The following is a 12,048-nucleotide window of genomic DNA, read 5'->3' on the forward strand; positions in this document are numbered from 1 at the left end:
TACACAAACATAGAAGACATAGTCTCTGCCCTGAAGAGCTCTCAGAGGATAAGTGATGCACGAAGGGTGGGGAGAGAGATACAGTCAAACTGATATAATTGTATAAACATCTGCATATTTTGTTACAATAAATAAATAAATACCATGTTGTGGAGATAAAAGTGACAAGATTTAGACGCCACCAGGATCTATGGGATGAGAGAGAGAGAGGGAGGAGTTAATAATGACAGAGGTGGCTTTCCAGAGCATCCATAGATCCCAAGGCCAGAAAGGACCATCATGATTATCTAGTCTGACCTCCTGTATAACACAGAACTTCCTGCAAATAACTCCTAGAACATACTTGGGGACCAGAAGCATGTAAGTGTTATTGATGGATTTACAAATATCAGTGAATTGAGATTCAGAACACCCTTGTGAGTTAAGGAAGTAATATTATTAGAGAGGTCAAGCAACTTACTAAGGCCACACACAACTCATTGGCAGAGCCAAGAATAGAATCCAGGTCTCCTGATACCCAACCCCTAGACTGTTCTACCCCTCTGTTTAACTGTTTCTAGAATACAACACAGCCTACAACTAGTCACTTAAGAGACCAGACTAATGATTGTTTGTGGACTGATTCATCACTCCTCACATGCAGCATTTCAGGTCAGTAGGAAGCAAAAACTCCAAGAGCAAATATGACAGAAGATTTGCTGAGAGAGTGACAGTATGGAAATCTGGGTATGAAAGTATGAAAAATTATGAAGCATTAGGCTCTGTAGGGTGGTGTGTAGAGTACAGACACTGCACTCCCTCCTAGCACGGTATAAATAGCAGTGTAGATGGTGAGGCACTGCTTAGGTGAGTAAAAACATACCTGAATCCTTAAGGTATATACCCTATGGAGCTCTCTACACACCCAAGCAGAGCTTCCCCTATCTACACTGCTATTTGTAGGGTCCCGCTGCCTCCCCTGTGCTGGAGCCTTTCCCCTCCAAGGAAAAGACTCCAGGAGTGGGGAAAGGCTCTGGCAGGGAGGAGGCAGTGGGGAAAGGCTCCAAAAGCTCCTGTTGCTGGCACTTTCCCCTCTGCAGGAAAAGACTCCAGTAATGGGGAAAGGTTCTGTCAGCTCCCTGCTGCAGGGAGCTGCCGAAGCCTTTTCCCGCTTCTTCTCCCCTGCCAGCATCTTTCATTGATGTGTGTAGCTGCACACGGCAGCATGGACTCAGCTTACTTTTCACTGCTGCGTGTAGCTACACATACCCTACATGCCATTGCCAGTGGTGTGGATCATAGATGAAGCCATGAAGACAGAAGTTTGCCGTACCTAATGCAAAACTGCACAGTACAGGGTGGCTCGGCCCTCTATAGGATTACTGAGCAGTGATAATGAAAGGGGCACTTTAGATAAAATTTAGCCTTCATTGACTTTACAATAAACGTGTAACAAATAATCTCAGATTTGACGTCACAAAAATGCTGTTAGCACAGGGATTAAAGAAATTCTTCTGGAGGAGAATGGAGGGAACATGGTTACAATCTGCATCGATTGCTGTCCCAAATCTGTGCTGGTTTTATGTCAAATCGATAGTATTTCAGTAGCCAAGAGGGTAAATTTTGTTTTGTACGTTACATGATGCTTCTTGGAAGGTAATGATGCCTTTCGCTGCAAGAAGGTTCTATTGCCTCTCTTGAAATATAACACCTACCAGCGAGGGGTGCTAACATTGGCTAAAAAGAGAAGTTGCTACCACCCTTATATGATGTAGTATAAGGAGATATGTCTGGCTCCCAATTTTACTGCAGCTGCTTCCCGGAGGGAGTAAAGAGGACCTGCTCTTGTTATATCTGCTCCTCACTGGGAGTCAACATTTGGTATCCCAGAAGGCTCCTGAAAGCTAGCAATGCAGGCTACTGCAAGGAGGGAATTTTTGCTAAACAGGCAAAAAACTCCCATCGTCTTTGTGATCCTGGGACCACCTGGTGTCAACTGGCAGAGGGTACAGGGGTGCATAATAGCTACTGGGATCCCATGGGTCTGATATCTACATAATAGTTCACCAAAGGGTGGCCTGTGAAGTCTCTGCTGAAAGCCTGTGTCCCAGTGGTCATATTAATCATTGAGAAATGTATGTACAGAGAATAGGGAGGAAAATTACATATATATACTTAAATTTGATCTTAAAGCCTATGAATTGAGGCTGCTCTCCAGAAGGTGATAAATAAGTTGCTTTCAAGCAGTAGACATTTATCTATATGTCTGGCTATACGTCAACTGTGCTTCCCAATGGCTGCCTAGTTGGAGTCTGAGCAAAATGCTAATCAAGAGATTGCAAAACTACAGGGGAGATTATTTAATTATAAAAAACAAACAGCAGGAGATGCCATGTTTATGAACAAAGGTAATGGTATGTTGGCACAATAACTGGAGGTAGAGAGAAACACCCTGCATGCTTTACTGCTGCCAGCATGCTTGTCTTATGAATGGAGGGTCACAGCCAAACTGGTTGTTAAATGCTTGGAGAAAGGCTTTGGGTAAGTCAACCTTCATTAGACAGGAAAATGGCTTGGTAGTGAAGTCTAGGCTCTGGAAGGTGTGCTGGGATTTTATTTTACATGTAACCAATCGTTTCCAATATTTCTACCCCTTGCCACTTCTAGAATCTCTATACTTTGTTAAATAAACTTTTTAATTGTTTTCACTATAAACATATCTAAGGGCTGTGAGTTGAGCAGAATGGTTTCAACTCAGGATCACTGGTAAGCTGGTGTGTTCTCCTCCTTTGGGAATAGCGTATGTAAAAATACTTTTGAGTATGGAACTGGGGCTGGGCCCTCCTGGGAGATGCTCTGAGGGCTCAGGGGTCGGAGTGTGCCTCTTGCTAGCCAGCAGAAAGACAGGCGAGCCTGTGTAGGCTGACAGGGGAGTGCTTCTGTTGCTGGTTGAGACAGAAAGCTGACCCCTGGCAGGCACAGACAAGGCTTCCTGATGCTAAGAGCAGGTGGTAGCGAGGTGCCTCACAACTCTGGGTGCACCTGGGAAGCGTCACTGTTTTTGGCTGCAGTTTTGCAAGAGGAAAAATAATGTAAGACGACAAGAGGGAGCAATGCAAATTATTATACTGTAGCTGTCAAGGATAAAGAAAGAGCCGTGGAACAGAAGATATTTACTGAAAAATCTAATGAGTAAGTGCTATGCTAGAGTGAAAGCACTGGCAAGTCATTACAGCAGGAGCTGTAATTACTATGAATTGCTTCAAGTAACAAAATTTGACTTCTAATTTCTTTTCAGGACAAAGGTCTTAGTAATGGACAATCAGTTAAAAACCCTCAAAGGAAACTGATGCCATCATCCGCTTATTAAACCTCAAGTTTCTTCCACAGTAGTGAAGTGTATATTTTCTTCCTTAAAAAAAAAGCAACTTCTGTAGTTTCTGAGTCACCATTTATTTTCTTTGTGTGGGATTAATCTCTCTGAAAAGAGAGGCCCATGCACTACTTTAAACCCATTTAACTCCACAGGATTAAGACAAAGGATATAAATAAGGCACCCACATTTTCACAAATCACCAGGTCTTTCCATTAGACCCATCAACCTTATAGTATAGGGTCCAGTTCTGCCCGCTGCAAAACACTGTTAGCTTCTATTTACTACGCTGGCAGTCAAGGCCACTGAGCACATGGCAAGAAGAACTCGAGACCCCACTGGTTCTAACATGATTTACATTGGGTAGTTCCCTGTACTGTATTTGGTTACTGTTTTTATTTTTAATGCTGAAATAAAAAATATGCCAAAAATCAAAATTGGTTATTAACGATTTGCTAAATGAGTCCAATAAACTCACTTTTAAAAATCAATGTTAGTTCTTAATACTCATTTTGTCTGTTGGATTTCCTTTAAATAGGATTAAGGGAATTTATACTGTAAAAAATAATTCAATTAAGATTTCTGATTGGCTCTCAGTGACTGCATACTCAAGGTTCGAAAAAACACATCACAAGCATGTTATAACAAATACCAGTAGAGCACCCCACGTAGTGTATTTCTGTGGAATTGTTGTGCGGTTCTGACCCTTAACATCAGACTTTGGCCTCATGCATTGTAGTATCACCAGATGTAGACAGTTTTTTGGAGGGAACGTGGTCTAGTTGTTAAAGCATGGGGCTGTAAATAGGACTCCTGCAATGAAAACACTGGCCCATGGAAGTCAATGCGAGCTTTGCCATTGACTTCAACAGAGCCAAGATTTCAACCCTGTATTCAGTTTCTACTATTGTTACTGATTTGCTTTGTGATGTCAGGCAAGATGCTTATGTGCTTTATTTGTCAGTTAACCCCAGTGTTAAACTGGGAATAGAGTATACATCCATTTGACTGTAGAGATTTGAAGACAACTAACAAAGGTATGAAAAACTGAGGTCTGGATAATCCAAGACAAGACAAAGAGTGGATGTTGTTGTGGGAAGATATGACTCTACTTCAGTTTAAGTAGATGATGATCAGACTGGATATTCTGTAATTCATCGTAACTGTCCATCCCTAGTCAGAGCTTAAAGTGTTAATACTAAGAGTCAAATGTAAGTTTGCAGAGTACACTGTAAGCATTGTGCAGTAGGGGCTGTTATTTCCAATCCCTTAAAACAGCATTGGCTCATGAGAAAAGGATTTGTCCATGATGTTTGTTTCTGATGAACATCCAGCACAGTGGAGTACATTGATGAAAGGGGACGAGGCTCTTAGGTATGAAAATGGAAGGTGTCCGTCTTAGATTCTTATATGGCCCACATCACTGTGATCTCTGAGCAACTCATAATGTTTAAGGTATTTACTCTAACGACACTCCTGTGAGGTAGGGAAGTACTACTATCCCCATTTTAGATAGATGGGGAAACTGAGGCAAAGATCCACAAGGGTATTTAGACTCCTAATTTCCACTGAAATCAATTAAATTTGTGCCTCTGGGTCAGAGAGGCTAAACAGCTTGCCTAAAGTCCAATAGGAAGTTGACGGCAAAGCCAGGCATTCAACCTGGTTTTTCTGAGTTCTGTGCTAATGTTTTAACTACTAGACCATCCTTGCTCTACTTAAATATTAGGTGTTTGAAGACAGATGTACAGTAACTTAGTGCTCTGCTGAATGAAATGTTTCCATAAGCTTTTATTCTTAGCTAGCCCACTTCACCAATTTACTTACGTATCCTAGTGAGTTTTCAGGAGCCCCCTCTAAGTTTTAGTAACATAATCATAAATGTTAGATACAAATGCTTAATGCTCCTTAATGCTGCACCTGCTTACAGAAAGTCTGAAAAGGAGACCATCTGAAAAAAATTCTGATAGCATGTTCATAAAAGTAAATACATAGTCTACGTCCTGTACTGGGGAAATCTGGAAAATGTTTTGAACAGAAAAATCACACACTTTGGTTTTTAATACCAGAACAAAGATGCTCATCAAGTTCTTAATATATCAACATACATCAGAAATAGGCCTGATTTTTGAGTTTGGTAGCCAAACAAAAAAAATAATAATAATTAAAAAAACTGGTTTGGGCTTATCCAAAATGAATTATTTTTACTTTATTGGTGAAACAAAAAAGTCAACAGAATTTTGTTTTGTTTTATTTGGTTTTTCTAACCTTTTTATCTATTTATCTGTCTATCTATCTATCTATCTCAGTGATCGGCAACCTTTGGTCAAATAAAATATGTTTCATTTGGTTTTTCTAACCTTTTTATCTATTTATCTATTTATCTGTCTATCTATCTATCTATCTATCTATCTCAGTGATCGGCAACCTTTGGCACGCGGCCTGTCAGGGAAATCTGCTGGCAGACTGGGACGGTTTGTTTACCTGCAGCGTCCGCAGGTTCAGCCCATTGCAGCTCCCACTGGTTGCGGTTTGCTGTTCCAGGCCAATGGGGGCGGGCACGGCCGAGGGATGTGCTGGCCGCCGCTTCCCGCAGCCCCCATTGGCCTGGAACAGCGAACCAAGGCCAGTGGGAGCTGCGATAGGCCGAACCTGTGGACGCTGCAGGTAAACAAACTGTCCCAGGCCGCCAGCTGATTTCCCTGATGGGCCACGTGCCAGAGGTTGCCAATCCCTGATCTATCTAATTGAAGTAAAATTTGAAATGAAAAAGTAATTTCAAATCGAAAAATCAAAACATTTCATTTTAAAAGTGTCAAAATGAAATGTTTATGCATTTTTGGAATAGTTTTTTCCTTTTGTCTGGCTCAAAATATTAGGCAAATTCAACACAAATTTGCAAAATGTTTCATTTGATGACCCTAACACGCATTTTTTGTGACAAAAAAAAGTCTTGGCAGAAAAGTTGCACTCTGGTCTAATCAGGAGGTTCTCAGTTCAGACGCTTGGTTAAGAAATAAATAGCACTGAAAACTCAGCTTGCTTACTTCCTTGCTTGATGCAATGTGCTTATATATGGCGGACAGAACTGATAACTGATCACTCATTTGAGCCATGAAGAAAACCTGAGCAAGCTACTGAGGATTGAAGCTGCCTGTATTCAACATTTATTTTGCTATGGTACAAATATCAGTTTAATTTAGAGAATTATTGTACATTGTGACAGTGTCAGGCCAGATGGCTACAGGAGAGTGATAGAAAGGAGATATATTAGCCCGAGGTTAAGCAGGTCCCTTTTCCCTGGGTAAGGTAACAGGGGCAGTTCCAGAACAATCAGGAACTTGCTGGAACCAATTAAGGCAGACAGGCTAATTGGAACACCTGGAGCCAATTAAGAAGCTGCTAGAATCAATTAAGACAGGCAGGCTAATCAGGTTTAAAAAGGACCTCACTTCAGTCAGTGGGGGGCGTGCAAGGAGCTGAGAGTGAGAGGGCATGCTGCTGGAGGACTGAGGAGTACAAATGTGATCTGATGTCAGGAGGAAGGTCCTGTGGTGAGGATACAGAAGGTGTTGGGAGGAGGCCATGGGGAAGTAGCGCAGGGAGTTGTAGCTATCACACAGGTGTTACATGAAACACTGTGGACAGCTGTGATCCACAGGGCCCTGGGCTGGAACCCGGGGTAGAGGGCAGGCCTGGGTTTCCCCCCATTCCCCCCAACTCCCTATTGGATACAGGAGGAGTTGACCTGGACTGTGGGTCCCACCAGAGGAGAAGGTCCCTGGCCTGTTCCCCGACCCACTAGGTGGACCAGCAGAGACTGCAGGGATTGTTCTCCTTTCCTTTCCCCATGCTGGGCAGTGATGAGGTTAGCCGAGTGAAAGGCAGGTTTGAGCCACTAGCAAAAGTGGCCAAACTGAGGGCTGCAGTGAATCTCTGAGGTGAGCAAATTAGCCAATAAGTGCAGAACCCACCAAGGCAGAGGAGGAACTTTGTCACAACATCTATATCTTTCTTTAATCTTTTTACTTGCCCTCATTTGCCAAGTATTGAAGTGTGCATCCAGCAATTACCCTGGAGGAACACCATGACAACTTATTAATAGGAATTTGAAAAGAAGAAGAGTTTTTCCATTCAAATGGTCTCATAAGACCTACAGAAGCAAGGCCTTCATAAAATGCAGATGTATAAATAAAGGGTCAGATTATACAACCTTCATTCATGTTGGAGACCAGTTACTCAAACAAGAAGCCTTTTTGAAATTTATGGGGCAACTCATGAGTAAGTGCTCACCAGTGTAAGGAGACTAAGGCATATTATAATTAAAAACAATGTAAGCCAAGTTCTGCCTTTCGTTACACTCAGCCCCATTAAAACCTCCTAGATTGCACCAGATAACCTCATTGGTTTCAATTTCCTCTTCCAATATGAACCCATTGACTTCATTTATTTCATGAGGGTTGTATGGTTATTATGGAAGGCAGAATTTCAACATGTGCTTCTCCTTTGTTGTGATTAATGAACCTCAGAAAGTTCAAGCTGACAGACACCTCAAAAGTCTTTATTCTTGTTGGAGGAGTATTCTGCAAAATATAAGGGGATCTTGAACTTGCAAAATTTGGCTAGAGATTACAGAAGACATGCTCTCATGAGATTTCCCCCAGTTCTTCTTGCTTCTGTTTACAATAGAAATGCCATGAGACCAGATTTCTGATTTAGTAATTTGGTCCTGGCCAGAACTGGAAAGCATGGATGCTTGACAAAATGAGAGTTGAACACATTCAGAACTGTCCAGCTAAGGTTCAGGTCTGGTTAAAGAATAAAGCTCTTAGATGGCAGTCACAGGTTCTTATATTTTTCTACCCGAATTCACTCTTCTCCCTACTGTTTACCCACCGATGTGTGTGTAAGCCCTAACTCTGTAGGAATACTTGGTCCATATACTCCTATCTTGCCTCAGTGCTGATACATTCCCCTGAAGTTGCTCTCTTGCAGGGTCCCAGAGGCCAGTTTTCAGCCCAAGCCTCAACGTCTACACTGCAAGTTTAGAACCCCACAGCCTGAGCATGGTGAGTCTTAGTCAGCCTGACACAGGCCAGCTGCGGGTGTGTTATTGCAGTGTGGACACACCTTCCGTTAAACTCAGTGCCTCTTGCTAGCGAGGAAAAGAAAATGACAGGCAAAGTCCATATACGTATCCATCTCTTCCATTCCAGGAAGTCTTGCCATTCAGTGAAGCACAAAGTCAATGAAGCAGGCAAGGAAAGAGACTATTGTTAGCAGAGACAGATCAGAGAAGGAGACATAAGGCATAATGGTGGAGCATCAAATAGGAGAGAAAAGAAAGGAAGCCAGAGGAAGTATCAAAGGAAATAACCCATGATCTATAATCAAAGATAAAGGAAACTGACCATGTGTTAGCTTAACTGAGTGAATTGAATAAAATAGAATAAACTAAATAATCTCATGCTCTTGAGTAAGATTTAGATGAACCTAAAGATATGACAAAAGATCCCCCCTCTCCTCCCTACCCCTGTAAATTCAATGACTGATCCTTAGGGTTAGATTGTCACAGTTCTTACTTGGTCAGACAAGGGAGTAAGGGAGGAGTAATTCCTCCACCTACCCTTCTTACTGCACCGCTGCCCCAGCACATTGTGACTCTGATCACGGTCAAGAGGCTGCTATTCTCCAGTGAGAGGAAGTGAGTGGGGAGGAGTAGAGAGAAGAGGGCAGTTGGATGAGTGCTGGGTCCACCCTGTCATTTACAAGCCAGAGTCATCAGCTGGACACGCAGTGAGGAGAAAACAACTCCACATACAAAGGAAAAGGACAACAACTAACTCACTTCCCAGAGCAAGGGGGAAGTAGTGGAGGAATTGTGACTGAATCAAATTCATTCTCTGGGCTGGTGCAGGACACCATGCAATTGTATAACCTAGCCCTTGCTATTGGCTGAAACTGGACAGCATGGAGGAAGCCATCATGCATGGGTTTGGCTCATTTCACTCAATAACAACATGAGATTTGTTTTGATGTTGTCATAAATATAAAGGGAAGGGTAAACCCCTTTAAAATCCCTCCTGGCCAGAGGAAAACTCCTCTCACCTGTAAAGGGTTAAGAAGCTAAAGGTAACCTCGCTGGCACCTGACCAAAATGACCAATGAGGAGACAAGATACTTTCAAAAGCTGGGAGGAGGGAGAGAAACAAAGGGTCTCTGTCTGTCTATATGCTGCTTTTGCCGGGGATAGACCAGGAATGGAGTCTTAGAACTTTTAGTAAGTAATCTAGCTAGGTATGTGTTAGATTATGATTTCTTTAAATGGCTGAGAAAAGAATTGTGCTGAATAGAATAACTATTTCTGTCTGTGTATCTTTTTTGTAACTTAAGGTTTTGCCTAGAGGGATTCTCTATGTTTTGAATCTAATTACCCTGTAAGGTATCTACCATCCTGATTTTACAGAGGGGATTTCTTTACTTCTATTTACTCCTATTTCTATTAAAAGTCTTCTTGTAAGAAAACTGAATGCTTTTTCATTGTTCTCAGATCCAAGGGTTTGGGTCTGTGGTCACCTATGCAAATTGGTGAGGCTTTTTATCCAACATTTCCCTTGAAAGGGGGGGAGTGCAAGTGTTGGGAGGATTGTTCATTGTTCTTAAGATCCAAGGGTCTGGGTCTGTAGTCACCTAGGCAAATTGGTGAGGCTTTGTACCAAACCTTGTCCAGGAAGTGGGGTGCAAGGTTTTGGGAAGTATTTTGGGGGGAAAGACGTTTCCAAACAGCTCTTCCCCAGTAACCAGTATTTGTTTGGTGGTGGTAGCGGCCAATCCAAGGACAAAGGGTAGAATATTTTGTACCTTGGGGAAGTTTTTGACCTAAGCTGGTAAAGATAAGCTTAGGAGGTTTTCATGCAGGTCCCCACATCTGTACCCTAGCGTTCAGAGTGGGGGAGGAACCTTGACAGATGTTGTCTTTTAAGGACTATAATTTCCATTCTTGATTACTTGGAACAATGAGACAGTCTTATGGCACGTGTGAAGCTCCTGATTAGGATGACTATGCTGGAGAGTGGGACTGACAGTGGAAATGGTCATTAATGTGCTTTCTTGAAACGGGAATCAGTTGTGGAATTCTTCAAGAGGGAATCACTGGGTGAAATTCTATGGCCTGGATTATGGAGGAGGTCAGACTAGATGACCATAACGGTTCCTTAAATTCTATGAATCTGTGTCATTTGTTTTGCTTTCTTTCCCCTTGTATCAATCTCCACTTAACAGAATTATTTTGGCTTTAATTATAACCCTCTTGGAAGTTGATTAGTGGCAGGAGAGCAGGACAGCAGCAGAAATGAAAAAAAAATAGCAAATAAACATGAAAAATCAATTTCAATTCCTAAAAAGAATAAAACCACCATTAATGACTTATCACGCAGACATTTTACATGTTATGTAGAGAATATGCACAGTAAGAAACATAAATTTGCAACAGCAAGAAAGGAAAAATCATCACTGTCCTTGTAATAGCTGAAAATGTTCAGCCAAGCAGAAATGAAGTTTATCTAATAGAGAGATGTAAACACTCATTAAAAATCTCATGATGCTTTATTTATTTATTTGCCAATGTATGGATGTTGCAACTAGAGCTGTTTGATTTGGCTGAATACAAAATTTGTCAAATGTTGTCCTTTCTGGGCTACACTAAGCTTTCCAGAACCAATCCTATTATATACATGTGTATTCAGTATTTGAAAATATTTGACAGATGTCACATGTGAATAAATATAGAACATACGAACGGCCATACTGGGTCATACCAAAGGTCCATTTAGCCCAGTATCCTGTCTTCTGACAGTGGCCAATGCCAGGTGCCTCAGAGGGAATGAACAGAACAGGTAATCATCAAGTGATCTATCCCCTATCGCCCATTCTCAGCTGCTGCCAAACAGAGGCTAGAGACACCATCCTGCCTAATAGACTTGATGGAACTATCCTCCCTAAATTTATCTAGTTCTTTTTTGAACCCTGTTATAGTCTTGGCCTTCATAACATCCTCTGGCAAGGAGTTCCACAGGTTGAATGTGCGTTGTGTGAAAAAATGCTTCCTTTTGTTTGTTTTAAACCTGCTGCTTATTAATTTCATTTGGTGACCCCTAGTTCTTGTGTTATGAGAAGGAGTAAATAACACTTCCTTATTTACTCTCTCCACACCCGTCGTGATTTTATAGACCTCTATCATATCCCCCCTTAGTCATATCTTTTCCAAGCTGAAAAGTCCTGATCTTATTAATCTCTCCTCATACTATTCCATACCCCTAATCATTTTTGTTGCCCTTTTCTGAACCTTTTCCAAGTCCAATATATCTTTTTTGAGATGGGGTGACCACATCTGCATGCAGTATTCAAGATGTGGGCATACCATGGATTTATATAGAGGCGAGATGATATTTTCTATCTTATTATCTATCCCTTTCTTAATGATTCCCAACTTTCTGTTCACTTGTTTGACTGCCACTGCACATTGAGTGGATGTTTTCAGAGAACTATCCACAATGACTCTCTTTCTTGTGTGGTAACAGCTAATTTAGACCCCAACATATTATATGTATAGCTGGGATTATGTTTTCCAATGTGCATTAATTTGCATTTATCAACACTGATTTTCACTTGCCATTTTGTTGCCCAGTCACCCAGTT

The 12,048-nt window shown here is 41.6% G+C and overlaps 1 protein-coding gene across 1 annotated transcript in view; it reads right to left on the bottom strand.

Moving 5' to 3' along the window:
- Positions 1–12,048, bottom strand: part of TENM4 (teneurin transmembrane protein 4) — a 1,747,045-nt gene that overhangs the window by 1,370,586 nt on the left and 364,411 nt on the right. The window lies entirely within an intron of this gene.

The sequence above is a fragment of the Chelonia mydas genome, chromosome 1 (genome assembly GCF_015237465.2).
Source record: "Chelonia mydas isolate rCheMyd1 chromosome 1, rCheMyd1.pri.v2, whole genome shotgun sequence".
Classification (NCBI taxonomy): Eukaryota; Metazoa; Chordata; order Testudines; family Cheloniidae; genus Chelonia; species Chelonia mydas.